Source organism: Artemia franciscana, chromosome 3 (genome assembly GCF_032884065.1).
Source record: "Artemia franciscana chromosome 3, ASM3288406v1, whole genome shotgun sequence".
Lineage (NCBI taxonomy): Eukaryota > Metazoa > Arthropoda > Branchiopoda > Anostraca > Artemiidae > Artemia > Artemia franciscana.
This window is the reverse complement of record NC_088865.1, coordinates 11536314-11554414: the sequence shown is the minus strand read 5'-3', so window position 1 is coordinate 11554414 and position 18101 is coordinate 11536314. Positions and strand designations below refer to the sequence as shown.

Genomic DNA, 18101 nt, shown 5'->3' with positions numbered 1-18101 from the left:
GTGACGCTTAACACAGGTTTTCCAGCTTCCCAGAAGCAGTACATTTTATTGCCTATAATGTATTTCTAAGAACATAATATCATCAATTACTTGTTAGCTCGGTCGAGTAATGGGTTGTGTTTTCGTCATAGAAAATAATGAATATCACTTTCATATCATACATTAGACATAAGTTTCATAAAGTCAATGGAAAACTACTGAAAAGCCGAGAAGGCTGTTTTTTCAGGGCTTAACTTAAAGGACCGGATGTGAGGGCTGTCACAGAAAGTACTGTATTGTTTCACCAACAACATGAATATTTACGTAATACCAGATAGCGCATCATTTGAAATTCTGTGAAACATGCCAAGAAATTCTTGGTAATCAGGATATTGGCCTCGGTTGAACTTACTGCAATTGTTCACGGAAAACATTGATGATTACACAATATCAGATAACGTATCATTCTTGGAATTCACGAAATTCTTGGAAACATGTCTACAAACTCTTGAATTGATGCCTAACAAAGGGTATTAGCAACTGCAATAGTACATAGAGACAGGACCGCGCTTTTATTAACTGAATTGTTTCATCGAGAACATGAATTATTTCGTAATATCAGATAACACATCAGTCTTGAAATTCACGAAATTCTCGGAAACCGGTATGTATATTCTTGGAATGATGTCTAAAAAAGTTATTAGTAAATTCAATATTTCGTTTTGGTAAGGGTACTGCCGGAGTGCATAAGGGGATACTACTGACGCTGATATTAGTTGGTTATACGGTATGTGAACTAAAATCAACTTCAAGTGTTTTACCTTTCGTAGTTGCAATTATCACAGTCCTTTCACCAAAGGTGTCGTTTGGAGGGGTGGGGGCGGTTTGCCCTTCCCCCCAGTAATTTTAAAAATATTGCTCGTTTTAAGTTTCACCTTCGCTCTTTAATTCAAATATATATTTTTCTATTAAATTAATCCATTCTCGTTTTTAATATAAAAAACTGCAAAAAATAGGGGTCCATTACAATTCCTGATATGTCCCAGATTAACGTATATTCAAATATACTGCCTTTAAAAGTCCATTTCCTTACCATAGACTCCAGAGCATTATCATCGAGAAAATAGATGACCCTAGTTGATCAAAAAACTGCAAAAATATTCCAAACCACCTCTTTTGCAAAATTAGCTCAAGTCTAGTTTTTTCCTGATATTTAAGGCTCTTTTACTCGGTTGAATCTATCAACATTACATTTTTTTTTTTTTTTGAAACTTTTGAAAGTGGATATGAATGAAGCCTTTACTTCTTCAAATAGGAAAGAAATAGAACCATTGCAAAATAAGAAGGAGTAGCTTGATAATGACGCGTTTATCTGGTATTGTGTAACACATCACGTGACAGCCCTACTCTTGTCTTTTGCAGAAACAGATACTGTGGCAGGTCATACTCTGATGTACTATTTGGGTTGCTAACACCTTTCTTGGCATCATTCCAAAAATATGCAACCTGTCATCCGAGAATTTATTGGCTTGTTTCCGAGAATTTCAAGAATGATAGGTAATCTGGTATTGCATAATAATTCATGTTTTCGGTGAATTTATACAATACATCGTGTGATGGTCTCATATCTGTTCATATGAGATAACAACTGAGTCAACAATATTCTAGCTTCTAAGCAGTTTTCCATTGACTTTATGAAACTTATGGGGGTTTAAAAAGAATTTTTTTAATTTCAAAATTCAAAGTTTTAAAAAAAGTTGGCCGTAATAGCTGAGGGACATTGGGGACCAAAGGGGGAGCTAGGGGCCTTGGATGGAAATGTTCAGGCCCAAACTTACAGCCAAGCCTCAGTAATGGAAAACCAATATGCTTAGGACCATCACATTGTAAAAAAGATATCGTCCCTGTTTTAGTCAATAAAAGTTTTGGAGATTGAAATACGTTTCATTAACAATAAAAAAAATGTTTGTCCAACAGGCATCTCAAATCACCGTGGTTTTCGTATTTTCGGAATGATGCGTAAAAAGGTACATCCAATATCTAATTGATACTTTAATTATGCTCCAAACTCTTTTATCTGTGATTGAAAAGCCTGATAAGCGCTGAAAACGTCGTATTCTTTATGTTTTGGATTTATATACTAACCCATAATGTAGAAATAACTTCTATTTATAATACCGTGCTGACTTCTCGCTATTTTCGCTTTTCTATATATTTCTTTTAACCACCTCCAAAATAAAGAATTGACGTGAATTTACTAAGTATTAGTATATTAGTATTATTAAATTAGTAAATTAGTATTAGTATTAATAACTAAGTATAACTAAGTATTAGTAAATTAGTAAGTATGCTGGAATTACTCCTAATCCACGCAGTGCCAGCACCACTTGCGGGACGTTTATGTCTGTATCAGCTTCCACTGAGGAAAGGTCTGCTGCAAGTACAATAAAGTGAATTTGAACAATATACGTGTATTTTCCTCCCATTTATACATTTTTCCTGTACATATAAGCGACAAGAACCTATAAATGTTTTCTATCACTATCAGTTTTAACGGGGACTGAGCTCCGCTTAGTGAGGGAAATTTAGAGATAACAAAATATTCAGTGCACCCCCTCCGGAAGTTTATACCTCCAAACACCCTGATTCATACAAGAAAAAATTTTGTGTAACTTTTCTAGATCTAGGTTTTTTCGTTTTTTCTTAAACAAACATATAAAGGGGGGATGTAATTTTAAACTCTAGAAGTCAGTTTTTCCCTCCGATTGGTATCCTTTGCAAGTTTTAATAATCCAAAATTTTTGCCGCAATGCTGCCACGAGGAGGAGGAATCGAGGGGATGGCGGAGGTAGAAATTGATGCATTACCAAAAATGTGAAACTGATATCTACCCCCTTATGGTTTCTCGGTGTATTTCTGGCCTTTATTGTTATTACTAAAGTAAAGAGTAACATTAAAATCCAATATGAGCAGAATTTATTCCGTATAGGAGGAGGATTATCCCTTCCTCGTCCACGCATCCACTTATGGTCACAGAAACTTGAAAGGGTATCCATTAGATCAGAAATTGAGAATTTTAGTCCTTTCTTTACACGTCGAAAGCGATTAGAGACCAACCAGCCACGGGAGGGGGTTTATTTTCCAGTGTGGTATTTTCCGAGAGGGTAATTTTTGCAGGAGGTAGGGGTTTAGTCTCGTGGAAAATCATTTCAAAGAGGATATTTTAAGAAGGGGGAGGGTAAACACCGGCCACTGTTACTAAACTATACAACAACGCAATTAAAAAAGAAATATAACGACTTGGGAGAGGCTGGGTGAGAAGGTTTTTTATACCTATGTTGTTATGTAAAATTACACATAATTTAAACTGAATCCGAACCTGCTAAGGCAAAAGGCTTAGAAAGTCTCTGAGCTTATGATGCTCAAAAATGAAGCGTAACGAGATCCGTGGCTAGAGGACATACGAAAGCAAAAAATCACAATGAATCCCAAATAAAATAATGGATATAATATAATAATAAAGGAAAGTATGATTAGTAAAAAAGCGACAGGGAATATCACACCGAACCGTAAACGAATTCTACAACTTGAAGACAAACAGCATTGAGAATTACAACGAGTCCCAGGAGGGAACAAATCCTATAAAATGAATGATTCAGTTATACATTAACAGGAAGGAAGAATTGAATTCACTCCAGAATTCCTTAATTCAATTTAAATTGCTGATTTCGCACCTCATGACTTAATACTAATGATTACAGTAATGCGTAATTAGAAAATAAAGTATATGCAAGTCTCCCTCGGTCCGAGTGTTAAGTGTTTAGTATATTAAGTACACAGTATTATAATATTAAGTGTATTAAGTATATAGTATAAAGTACAGACATGGATATATATATATATATATATATATATATATATATATATATATATATATATATATATATATATATATATATATATATATATATATATATATAACTTTAGCGTAAAGAGCAAGGTATTGACGATGGGGCGGGACCCCCTATATAAGTAAAAATTTCTGTTCTTTTTAAGTTTTAAAGTTACTCCTTACTTTCAATTGAAAAAACCTGTTTTTTTATTCATGCTCTGGCTGCTTTGTAAATTTTCTGGGAAATCTGGCACCCTTTTCATAAAGAATTCCCTTCCCCCATGAGAGAGCACTTGCCCCCTAGATTTCAAAAATTATCTCCTTTAATACTACAATTTAAAAAAAAAAGAAAATGAAATTGCCTCACCCTTTTGATTCTGTAACATACACTTTTTAACCCCCCCCCCCAGGAAAATTCTCATGAAATGATGGCCCTATCTTTCTGTAACTTAATTGGGAACAGAATATATTTTTTCAAAGGTATTTTGTCTCTGGCTATATCATGTAAACAGAGAGGTACCTTTTCTCTGATTCGGTTGTTAATCCCAATTCTGAATCATACTTTTAATCCAACAAATTTCCCTTTTTAATGACATCACAATTTGAAATAATTTTAGTAAAGTAAAAACCGCCTTTGTAGCCTAATGTATCCTTTTTCGCCTATAGGCCCATACTTAGTTGTTACATAACAATCAATTTGGGTAATAGGACGGAGTGATGAATTTTGGGTTTGAAGACTAAAATTCGGTAATTCTTATTAATTGATGGTTACTAAATGCCCGCCCGCGCATGCTTTTACCTCAACATACATTAACGAAATAGGTATGAAATGCTTAATGGTTTTTAAGGATTGTGGTATAGGAATGCAAATTAGTTTTAGATGCTAATGTCAGTTATGTATTGATAATGGAACTTCCCGAAACTTCCTTTTTTTTATTTATTCTTCTAATGATATCTAGCATGCCAGGAATCTGAATAGGCATACATGTAATAAACCTTACTAATGAATGTAGAGAATACATATCAGAAGATTGGCCCTTTTCCGATCTTCTAAGACCTTTGGTTTGATATGATCACCTCTGGAGGGGGGGGGGCATAACATATGAATAACGACGAAGACCATATTGCCTTTCCATCATAAAAACAACGCACTTGGGACTGTTTTAATTTGTAAATTTTACTTTTAAATACAATTCCATTGTATGTTGCATTTCATTTCAAATATTCTTAAGGTTCCAACCAGTTCCACTGTTTTGAGTAAATTGCCTGTTGTTTTTACTTTCCTGAGAATCCAAAATGTCTTTTGAGAATCCAAAATGAAACATGTCCCAAACTTTTGAAATAAAGCATATTTTTCTTTTACAAGCGAATCCTAAGAAGTAACAAAAACATTAGGAAAGATAGAAAATCCGGTGTAAACTTTAACAGAGCAGAAAATAAAATATAGGCTTATATTGGAAGGTTTTGATAAGTTAAAGAAAGGGGCATCATTTATGGGAGGAGGGGATAACCCCCAGTCTTTTCAGTCATTCGATAAATCAATTCGAGTTGGCAAAAATGCGATGGGAAAAAACACTATTTTACTGGCTCAAAGTTCTTTTTTAATCTATTAAATGGGCTGACAGAAACATTTGAGGTAACATTAATAAATTAATATCAACCTCTGTGTTCAAACTAAAGAAAACAACCTGTTAACCGAAAGTAAAGAGCAATATCAAAACAAGAAATAAACAGGAATTATTACGTATAATAGGAGGGCCTCCCCCTCCTCAACACCTCTTTCTTCAAGGTAAAATTTCACTTTTTATTCCAATTATTTTAGAATGACTCCAGAAACACAAGGGCCATTTAATTAGAATAATAAGTTCTTTCAAGGTTCTAAAATAAAAACTTTAGCGTACAGAGAAAAGTATTGAGGAGGGAGCTATCCTCTCATATAATTTCTGTTTGTTTTAAGTTTTGACCTTGCTCCTTAATTAACGTTTAAAAAGACTGGTTTCTTTATTTAATTTCGAATTGTTTTTCAATAATACCACAAAATCCAGATGCCTCTCTATGGAAAATCCCGTGAACTTTTGATTTCTGATCAAATGAGACCCTTCTCATCTAAAATCACCAGTTCAATACGATTACCCCAAAAGACGTAAACAAATAAAAAAAAGAACAAATAAATATGCATCCTTGACCTTGCTTCTTGCAAAAAATTCAAAATTTCACATTTTGTAAATATAAGCTTGAAACCTCTAGAGTAGAGTTCTTCGTCATGTTACATCTGATTGTATGATTTGTATTAAGATCACGATGTTTTATGGTTGTTTCCCCCGTTTTCAAAAATTAGGCAAGTTTTCTCAGACTTTTAATTTTTGATAGTTAAAAGTAAACTTCGTGAATTTTGTATGTTAAAAATAAGCATCAGAACTGGCTTCAATTCATGCTGTCATTGTTATCAAGACTCTGTTTATTAAAGTTTTGGTTACTGATGGGCCGAATTGCCTTTTTTTACAGTTCAAATCAGTAGGTAAAATAATAATACTATCGGTAGAATGCATCCCCCTCCCAATATTTTAGCTAGTGACGTCTCTGGCAACTGCAAACGTTATATATATATATATATATATATATATATATATATATATATATATATATATATATATATATATATATATATATATATATATATATATATATATATACATATATATATATATATATATATATATATATATATATATATATATATATATATATATATATATATATATATATATGTCCAAAATTGGTGAATGTCTGTAATACCTTTTTTTTCTCCTTGGGTGTAGTCAGCACTGCCAGTCAACTTTTTCAGTTTTATGCAAGGTTTGATGGTGACAGGTTAGGCTAGGTTAATCTAATTTAGCCTTTCCTAACCTAAGTTTTTCCATGAAAGCTTGCATAAAACTGAAAAATACGATTCAGAAAGCTAATTAAATCCAAGCAGAGAAAAATAGGGTAGAAGAAGACGAAATTCCTTTAAACATACGAATCATACGAACAGGAACTCCAAAAAAAAATTAGGATATTTCGGATAATTGGGGAAAAGGGTGCATTTGACTACAAGTTTTTCACCTTCTTACGTTTCTGAAAGGCATAGTCGCACATGATCGAAACTGTAAGGGGGTCAAATTATTTTACCTATAACAAGTATTCCACTTTTTTCAAGTACGAATTCAGGTCCAAATTTCAAATTTTTCTCAATTTTAATCTATTTATGAAACATGCCGAATGTAATTCTTCCTATTTTACTTGCAAAAATCAGAAATATTGCCAAGAAGTAGTTTTCATTTTAATGCGATCCCCTCTCAAAGAACTTATAGTAGATACCTCTATTTTTCAAGTGTATACCATGTTAATCAGAACTCCCCCCTCCCCCACCCTCATTAAAAATAACCGCTGTACCTTCAAGATGGAATATACATAGTACAATTCCATTTGCCGTAAAGGTATAGTTTGTTGCTAGATACGTAACTCTGTGGTTAAAATTACGACAATTTGGATTCTAATAAGCAGTTTGAAAGACATATCATTTTCTGAGAGATTTTTGACTCTTTTGAAACTTAAACCGCCCACATCGGTTTTGGTGTTAAATCTACTATCTCTAATCTTACTCCAAAATTGGTTGTTGCTTCTCTATTTCTTTAGTTATTAAAATGGTAGTGAATACCTTTTATGTATTTCTTTTCAACACGGATGGTTTATAGGGTCATGCTTCACGAAAAAAAAAATACGGGATGCACTACTTAATACAATATTTTATGATAAGGTGTTACTCCCCGAACTTCTACGCACATAATTTATATGATCTCTTACCAAATATAGCTGCCCAATTAATTTTGGAACCCTAAAACTTATGTAATACGAAAGTGGAGGTAGTAGGGCAGATTGCTGTCCCACGAAAAAACAGATTCTACATTCAACGATAAGTTGCAGTTCAAGGTTAATTATTAACCAATCAAATTGTTCTAGAAACATTTTTGTCCTTACGTTACCTCTTGTTAATATTACGAACGCCTAAGAAATAATATTAAAAGTTACAGTTTTATTTGACGTTACTCATCCATCTCGAGCTCCCTCACTAAGGGGATTTTCTTAGGCCTGAAAATTAAAGAGGGAGTAATATATTTAAGATCCCTATGCCAATACAAAAGAGAGAATAATAAGGATTTTTCCCCAAAATACTGAATCATATTTGAATATTTCGGCCCTATATCTAAAAGCCATCATCAGCAAAGAAAATAAAAAAATAATACAAAAGAAAACATTTGAAATAAAAGTTATTGGTTAAAAATTCGTTTTTTCAAAATAGCCTTGGCATCATTAAATCTCAACGAAAAGTTCAGCCAAGATTAATTAAGTTTCGTTTGATTTCGATTGCCTCGCGGACAGTTTGTTTGATTCCCAGGTCATTGCTAATTAGAATTGTTTCGCTAAATAGAACATAATGGTTTGGATTTTGAAAAATATGATTGCTTAAAGCTGAATCAAAAGATATGGAGCTTTTTTTAGATTTTAATGCATTTTCAATAATTTCTTTGTGTTGCTGTAATCTTGTTCCAAAATTTTGGATGGTTCGACCACTGTAATAGTTTCCACAACTACTGGTATTTGATACACCCTTAGACGAGTAATTGGGGTTTTATCCCTACCTGAATTGAGAAGATTCATTGTACTTAGAATACTTGCGAAGACAACACATAAATTATTTTTTAAACAAACTTTTTCAGTTATGAAGTAATTTTCGGAATATAATGTAGGTAAATCGTGCTTGTGGGTTTATTCGAATCATTCACTGATGTGGGATTTAAGGCTTAAATCCCACGAGCAATAACATTATTTATAAGAGAAATAGGATACCCGTTGCCAAAAATTATGTTTGTAATAAAATTTAATTATTTTTTAATATACGAATCTGAACAGATATTCAGTACTCTATCCACAAGAGATATTACAACGCCAATTTCAACCTGTAGAGGATGGTTAGATTTGAAGTGAAGGTATCTATTATTGTGCGTAGGTTTTCTGTTAGCCGTAAAATCAAGTTAATTCACACTAGGTATTATCAATACATCTAGAAAAGGTATTGTTCCATCTGCTTGGGTCTCTAGAGTGAATTGCAGGTTTCTATCGTAAGAATTTAAATGTTCTAGAAAACCTTTGAGTTCATTTTCGACGTAATTCCAAACTGAAATAACATCGTCCATGAAGCATCCCCAAAACGCATGATTAAAAAATATTTATTAAAAAAAATATTTACATGATTACATTATTTATCCCTATGCCCGAACAACAAAGTCATTGAGAGGCCTCCAAAGCCACCAAAAGGCCTGTGTGTAAATAATTAAGCCTTTGTCACTCAGAAATTCATTTCTCAGCTGATCGTTCTTTAAAGTAAAATTAAATAAAAAAACAAATTTTTTTAACAGAAAGTAAGGAGCGACATTAAAACTTAAACGAACAGAAATTACTTTTTATATGAAAGGGGGCGTTTTAAGCTTGATTTTCATATTAAACTTAAGCTTTACTCGTTTTAAGATTTATTTATTCATTTATATTAGTACCTACAGTATGTTTTTTCGGAATGATTGTTTATTTAGTATCTGTTCGTTTTGGGTTGTTCTGATCTTAAGTTCAATATGGCCTTTACTTTTCTTTAGAAAAACTTCTTTTTCGGAATTTGTTTTAAATTAATTTCTGTTCATTTTTTATTCCCAGAGTTTCATGTTTTTCAAAGTTCCCTATTTCAAAATAATTTTTTATTCAAAATAAATGAACAGTTTTGGCAAGAACTAATAAAATTAAACTGAATATTTGATATAGACCTATTATAATATTAATTGCTTAAATCTCACCGGCTCAAGATTTTGTATCACACAGGGCCGAATTCAAACTTTAACGCTTCTAGGCCCAAGCGTTTTTGCCGGTCCAAATTTTGCAAGATTTTCGGGGAAATCCTTCAAAGTTCGGGAATAGTGAAGGCCGCAGGGCTTAATGAGCCTATTGGCTAGTATTTTCCGGAGGAAAGGGGATGTTTCCAGCGGTATTTTCTGTGAGGGGTCTATTTCCAAGGAGTTGGGTATTTTCCGGGAGAGGTATTTTCCGTTGGAGCGGATATTTCCACGGGGGTAATTTCCGGGGCTAGGTTATTTTCTGCGGGTGGTATTTTGCGGGGTGGACTAAACACCTTTAGAACCATTTTTTCGGGGGGATTTTACAAAAACATTTTTTTTTTAAACGCTTCAAAAATTTATTCATATGGCCTTTGTTACGTTTTAGAATAGGAAAAATTTCGGGGGTGGGCTCAAACCCCTACCCCTGACCCTCTAGATAAATATATTCAATTACTGATCAATTTTAATCCTTTTTGTTTATTTTTAATTTTTGGTTACATTCAATTAAAATTTGGCCGAGAAATCTTGGTCTCAAATGTATAAAAACAAATACATATGCAAATGAGGTCTAGTTTTTTTTTCAAAGGAGCGCATTATTTTAATTATAAATGAACAGATTGAATTCATAAGGAGTACGACTTCGTTTGATAGTAAATACCACAAATTTCGACAAGTGAACTCACGCAAGAATAAGCTTAATCACTGTCATTCAGATTACTATTACTATTAAAGAACTTGTTCAGATTACTTGGTTTAAAGTACCAAGGAAAGTGAAAATACAATCTCATAGTTTGAATTGATGGAGGCTAAAATAACAATTGACTCGACGCAAAATATTCTTGTGACAATTCGAAAGAAACGAGTTATTCTTGTGATAATTCGGAAGAAAAAAATGATATTTTCTTGTGACAACTCGAAAGAAATGACATTTTTTTTGCGACAAATCGAAAGAAACGAAATATGTTTGTGACAACTCAAAAGAAACCGAATATTTTTGTGACAATTCGAAAGAAACGAAATATTCTTGCGACATTTCGAAATCTGAATTTAGTAAAGTAATTTCCATTGCTTAGTTTTCTGTTATATAAAGATGCAAAACGCCTTTGAATAATATGAAGTCATATCAGTAATGGGTAAAAACTAGCGGAAGCTAAAATATGACTTTAAAAAAAAAAAATCGGAAGAATCATGATGTCAATTTTCAATGACATAAAAGCCTTCAGATGCAGTTATAAGTTTTTTTGCTAACAGTAGTAGCGAAAGCTAAACAGAGAAATGCGGATGAAAAACCAGCACTAAATAAAATAAAACCATATGCACTCAATACTTAAAGTGGTTTTAGCTCTTTTTTGAAGGAGTAATTTTCTTCTGGAATGAACAGACTGTTAATGTTTGAACTTTTACGAGACAGAAGTGTTGTCTAATTTAATCAATAAGTTTTGCTTGTTATAAGGCTTCAACGTGGCAACACTGACGTTAATGTCAGTAGTTTTAAAACCATTGAACCATCTAAAATCATTGTAGTTTTAAAGCAACGAAAAGAAAAATCACAGATAATTGTGGTTCTCAGGTGTGAATAGACGTAACATGGGCCGGGGACCGAAAAGTATTTTTATTTTTGTGTTCCTTCGAAAATTCGTAAATCTTTCGAAGAATCGAAAATTCAATTTTTAATGAAAAAGACACCCATTTGCATTTGTAATTTTTTCTTCTTTTTTTTTGATAGTAGCAGGCGTGAAATCTTAAGAAAAAAGATATGTGGATGCAAAATCAGCACTAAATAAACCAAAAAATGTGCCATTAAAAGCTTAAGTGGTTTTAGTTTGTCTTTAAGTCTTCAACTTTGCAACACTGACGAAAATACTGTACTACTCTAAAAGCTCAATAATTTTGAAACACCAAAAGAAAATTTCACAGAAAGTTTTAGTTTATAGGTATTAATAGACGTAAGATTATTCAGAGAGTGAAAACTATTTTTAGTTTGGTGTTTCTATCATTTAAAGGTGTTACAAGTAAATAGAATCGAGATTTAAATGTTTAGTGAAAAGATTGATAGTGACAGTGTCACATGTCATTGTTATGAAGATGCCAAGCTGGGTGGTGGGTGGCGCATGATGGATCATAGTTTGTATTTTTTTTTTTTTTTTTAATTTGTCTGACTCTAGTTTGGGTGACATCTCCTCCTTGGGTGAGCGACTATCTCATCTTCAAAATAACCCAATTGATATTCTTAGTTTGATAAATAATTCAGTAGGTCAGTCTAACAAATCACCATCAAATCCCCATTTTTCAGTTAGTAGTAATTACGTATCTGATTTAGATCGAGTATCCAAACGAGATGGTAGATTCTCTGTACTTCAGCTTAATGTTCAGGGTCTTTGCTCTTCGTTTGATGAGTTGAAAAAAATAGTGCGTAGTGGCCACCCTGACTTCATTGGTCTTTGTGAGACTTTCCTTGATTCAAAAAACGAATCTCTATTGCATCTCCCTGGGTACAAGATGGAATATTTGAATCGAAGTAGGATGGCTAAAGGTGGCCTTGCTGTTTATGTTTCGGAATGTCTTCCGTACTCTGTTAGACATGACCTGTCAAGAAATGAAGAAGGAATTTTTGAATCCATATTTATTGAGATTAAAACCCAAGCTAAAGCTTTGATTGTTGGTAATATATACCGGTCTCCTAGTGGGTCTGTTCCCTCTTTCCTTCAGATTCTTGATGAGGTCTTGGAAATAATCCAACTTCATTCATGTGAACTTGTAATTATGGGCGACTTCAACCTTAATTTGTGTGACCGGAGGTCATCCTCGTCCTTGGATTTTCTTTCGACAATGCTCGCTTGTGGAACACTACCTTCTGCATGCATTCCAACTCGCATAACTAACACTACCGCTTCTTTGCTTGATAATATTTTTTTATCTTTGACGTTGGTGCGAAATTCTATATTGATGAGTGATATCTCAGACCATTTTCCTGTTTTTTCCATGTATGATTTTTCCGATTCGTTGCCAAGGAGGAGCCAAGAAGCAGGTTTTTCCTCTTTAAAATTTAATGATCAGGACTTGCATATTCTTAGGTCACGGTTGGCAGGTCTTTCGTGGAGTATTTCTAAAAATGGATCTGACATAGATTCTTTGTTTAATTCATTTTATGATTCTTTGAAAGAAGTTATCTTTGATACATGTAATGCACCCCAGTCGAATCCAGCATCGAAAAGAACAACCCCTTTGAATCCTTGGATGACCCCTGGACTTCTTAAAAGTTGGAGGAAGAAAAATTATCTTTGGAAGGCTTACAGGTGCTCTAATCCATTTTCGCGTGATTCCCGGCTTCAACTTTTCAAAGCTTATAAAAGAGTTTACAATTCGCTTTGCCGAAGGGCTAAATCGTTATTTTATCATAGAAAATTCTCTGCGTGCGGTAAAGACATTAGGAAGACATGGCAAGTAATCACTTCTGTTATCAGGCCATCTTTTCTGCCTCCTTCTGTCCCTTCAAGTGTTGTGATTGACGGGAAAAATGTAGAGGGTGAGCTAAAAGTTCAAGATGCGTTTACTTCCTATTTTGCTAATATCGGCAAAACTACAGCCTCTTCTGTAAGTCCTTCTTCTTCTCTACCTGATTTTAGGTCTTATCTAGGACCACCTTGTCTTAAATCAATGGCATTGGAACCTGTCTCTGAAGCTGAAATAGCCAGAATTGTCAATTGTTTGAGGGGTTCTTCATCCTCTGGCCCAGACCGTATTCCGACTAAGGTTGTCAAGTTCATTCTTCCTGTCATTGTGTGTGCCCTCACGAGACTTGTCAATCTTTCTTTTGAAAATGGTGTCTTCCCAAGTGCTCTAAAGCGTGCTCGTGTTATCATCCTTTTTAAAGGTGGATCAAGGAATGATCCTGCAAATTATCGTCCCATATCTCTTTTATCAGTGTTTAGTAAAATTTTTGAAAAAGCTATGCTTTCTCGACTTCTTGATTTTCTTAATTCTAAACTCTTTTTTCATGATTTTCAGTTTGGTTTTAGGGCCAAACATTCAACTGAGCATGCATGTGCAACTCTCTTGAATTATTTAAATTCAGCTCTTGACTCTGGTTTGATACCTGCTGCTCTTTTTCTTGATGTTCGAAAAGCGTTTGACTCATTAACACACAAGATTCTTCTTCTGAAAATGTCCCATATTGGAATAAGAGGGAATGCTAATCTACGTCAATGACCTTATTAATGCGGTTAAAAATTTAAAACCTACCATTTGCTGTCGTCTTTGTCAACCAGTGTCCGTTACTAGCTGTGACAAGAGTTTGTCCTTACCGGATACACTTATTGCTTTTGCTGATGACAGTACTCTTGGCACAACTGGTAGAACTGAGTCTGATCTTCGTTCAAGGATGATAGCCCTTTTTGAAAGAGTTATCCAGTGGTTTGATGTAAATTATCTTGCCTTAAATGTCGAAAAGTCATGTTTTCTCATTTTCTCCAGAGTCTCAAAGGCTTGCCCTGATTTAAATGAAATAAATGTATCAAGAGGTTCTTTAAGTAGACCTAAGGATCGTTACGTTCGATTCCTAGGCATCTTGCTTGACGAAAATCTTTCGTTCAAGTATCATATTGACCTGATTAAAATGAAAGTCTCCAGGAGTCTTGGAATCCTTAGAAAGCTCAAATATATATTTCCAGGGTCGATTCTTAGACTCTTGTTCTGCAGCCTAGTTCAGTCTTATGTTTCATATTGTTCTGTTATTTGGATGTCAACTTTTCCCTCGTCTCTGAAGCCACTTTCAAAACTTTATGATAAAGCAAGGACTCTTATTCAGGAAACTAACCGTTTTTCACTTAAACCCTTGCTTGATTTGAAATCTCTCTATTTTCTTTCTTGTTCTTCTTTCGTTTTTTTACAGTTGCACGGCCATCTTCCTGCTGTCCTATGTCATAATATATCTTTTGTTTCTGATCAATCGACTTATCATCTCCGCACATCCAACAATTTACTGGTTCTTCACACACCGTCAGTGAGGTCTGACTTCAACCCTCTGACAGCTTGCAACAGGATCTGGAACACGCTCCCAGAGTTCGTACGAAGCTGCCACTCGTTTGGTATGTTCAAAAATTATGTTAGAGATTTTCTAGCTAGTAATTAATTTTGTTTGTTTGTTTTTTGTTTTTTTTTTTTGTCTTTATTTTTTATTCCGGTTTCCCTTGGAGTTGATGTCTCTTGAATGAGTTGGATATTTAATTGAGTTGGTGAAATCATGTGCTACTCCCTGCCTAGCTTGTCAGTTTTTGGAGATTATTAAGGTGGGCGACTCAATTTTTGGTTTTTGTTTATATTTTTTGTTGTTGGTATTTTTTTCTCCCCTGTTCTTTCCCGGCCATGGAGCCTTATGGGGGAGATTGTCTTGAAGTAATTTTTTTGTTTATGGATTTTAATGTTAAATAAAGAACTCAGAACTCAACTCAGAACTCAGAAAAAAAAGAAATGTTTTTGTAAAAAATCAGCACTGAATAAACAAAACATATGCCACCAATAGTTTAAATGGTCTTAGCTTTTCTTTGAAGATGTAGTTGTCCCTGGGGATCAACACGCTGTTAATGTTGAATTTTTACGGGCGAAACGGGTTATTAAATTTAACCAATTAGTTTTTCTTCTTTTAATCCTTTAACGTGGCAATAGTAACGAAAATTTATCCTAAAACTATCCTAAAAGCTCTCAATTTTAAAACAACTAAAAAGGAAGTTCACAGAAAGTTGTGATTTTCAGGTATTACCGTAAGATGGGTCTGGAACCAAAAACGGTTTGTGGCGCAAAATGGTAAAAAATTCTACTTTGATTATGGCGTTATTACTTTTATGATCAATAACGGCGATCATCCACTGATGCTTTACCAAAAAGCTTGGTAATCACTGCAGTATTCGTGTTTTTATCAACTGATGATTCATGAATAAAAGCAGGTCTCGCTGCAGCTTTTATGTCGTACTTTAGAATCGTTTTTTTTTTTTTAACTGGGTTGATGAAAACTTTTCTTTTAGGATTTTAAACCATTATTAAGTGATTGGATCTATTAGAATGTGATTTTCACTGGCCTTTTGATATTTTTTGGGCAAAAATGATGGTTCATGGTATGAGATGATATAAAACGCTATTTCGCAGAAGTTTTTTCAAGACGGGGGCTCAAAATTTCTTCTTTAGACTTTTAGACTGTAAAGAACAGACTAGCTGTCTTAAATGTCCTATGTTCTTGGACTTTTGACCCTCTATGTACAAAAATTAATAGTTGGTGGCAGAAAATGGCAGGAAGCGCCACTTTGCTTTGTAATAGTCTTTTTCGTTGCTTAAAAAGGCACTAAATTTGGCGATTTTCTTTCAAATGAGCCCTCTCTTAACATTCCATAATTATTGGATTTGTGCCGTTACCCTTAAGGGAAAAAAGAAGAAAATCACCCTTTTTCCCCATAGAGATGGAGTTGTCCAAGTACCCCATTTCGAAGACACTGAAGCTAGGGTGGCATCCAAAGAGGGGGTCTCTGACCCCAGCCCATAAATTTAACCGAATTCCTAAGCATTTCTAAAACAAGCTCTGATAAAACACTTTATGACCTTCCCTACTCTCCTCCCACCATCACAAATAATTTTAAAGGTGCCTAATTAAATCTGCTTGAACTAATATATCCCTTATCCCACTCCTGCATCTGAGAGGTAGTGCTAGTCCCAAATTCCAACTACTAGGGCAATGGTTGTCAACTTGCGGTAAGCTTGGTTGAGACTGAACAAAAAAATTTGGTAGATGTCCTAATAGCAAGAATTTAGAAACCCACTCACCCTAAATAGATTCCATTGGTACTCAACACCCTAAATGAACAATGGTGAAATTAACTCTCCCTTTTCACCAAAATTTGTGAAAATTCATCGACCAGAACCTATAGATGTTTTGGTTACATGAATTTAACCTTTTTATCGGTTCTCCATAAAGGCGAATTACGGTCGGGGTCCTGAAGCAGCAAAAGTAAGATCCCAGTTTGGTGTCTTACCAAGTTTTTTCTAATCTCTGATAACTTGTAACAGTAAATCCCAAGATGATTACAATTATAGTAGGCCTAACCTTTTTCCAAAAAGGCTGGGACAAATACAGACGTCCAAAACTCACAACTAGGTAACTTGCTCTTACTGTTGACAAGAATGGTTGGCACCCAATAACCGATTGGATGAACATCCTTATAACATGAATTCATTGCCTCCCCCCTTCCAACTTCGTATTACATTTTGACAACCAAAATCCCCAACTGGGTGTTCTAATAATAAGATGTCATAGAAATCTTCCCCTCCTTAAAGTTCGGATTATGTCTACGTACCCAAAAACCGCAACTACGACACTAGTTCTTATTTTCAAGATGTTTTGCTGGAATCTAATACCAAGTAAATTATTTTGAAAAAGGGCAACTTTCTAATGTCTGGACATTGATATTTTTGAACACGTTGAAATCGTCGTCATGACCAACCTAAATTTTGTAGTGGACACTTCTAAAATAATTGCCCAAAACCGATTGCTAAGCTGTTCTTAAAATAATAATAAACAGGGTGATGCTATCCAATCCCACTTGTGTCCGTCTGATCTACATTATTATGCTTATCATCTATTTGAGGACAGCTTATCAAAAGGTCTCAGAAGCATGGAATGTTACATACGGTCTTTACGTGTGATTGTGACGAAATTGATGGTTATGAAAGAAATTGTGGTAGTGAAAATAATATTCTAGAATATATCAACATTTACAATGGTAATTTTACATTTAGATAGAGTAGTCGGCATGCTCTTTAGGATAAAGCTACCGACAAGCTGCAATTGTTATCTGTTCTCAAATCCGTTGTAATTACATTGCTGAGAAAGCGTTCACGCTGCCATAAAAGTAGGCTCTGCGAACTAAAAGAATGTTTATGTATTTGATAAGAAGAAAAAAGAAGCTATAATAAGCACCATTTTGTAGTTCCCTGTCTATCTTGTTCCTATTTGACTAAAAATACTAATGTTAGCCTGCAATGCGGGTAATTTAATGAATAATTAATTTTTAAATAACGTAAATAATTAATTTCTATTTCATATTAGACTGGCAGAGTTGATTCGTCATAATATTTTGACATTTTTCTACATGTATTTTCATACAGAGCTACTGCCAGGTACTTCCAGTAAAGAGGTACTTTAACAAACTACAGTCTATTGAATAAGATGAAACATCGATCCAAATCAACTTATAAACGGAGGTTTTCCACGGTTTATTTTTAAGAGATGTGTTTTAGCCAACCAGTCTGATCGTTTGAGT

The 18101-nt window shown here is 34.1% G+C and overlaps 1 long non-coding RNA gene across 1 annotated transcript in view; it reads left to right on the top strand.

The window, feature by feature from the left end:
* The window catches only part of LOC136024885 (uncharacterized), a 39538-nt gene extending 23722 nt beyond the window's left edge, over positions 1-15816 (top strand). The window contains exons 2-3 of the long non-coding RNA XR_010616949.1: positions 1402-1536; positions 15547-15816. This is a non-coding gene — a long non-coding RNA (uncharacterized LOC136024885). The remainder of the gene's footprint in view (positions 1-1401; positions 1537-15546) is intronic.
* Positions 15817-18101: the final 2285 nt, after the last annotated feature.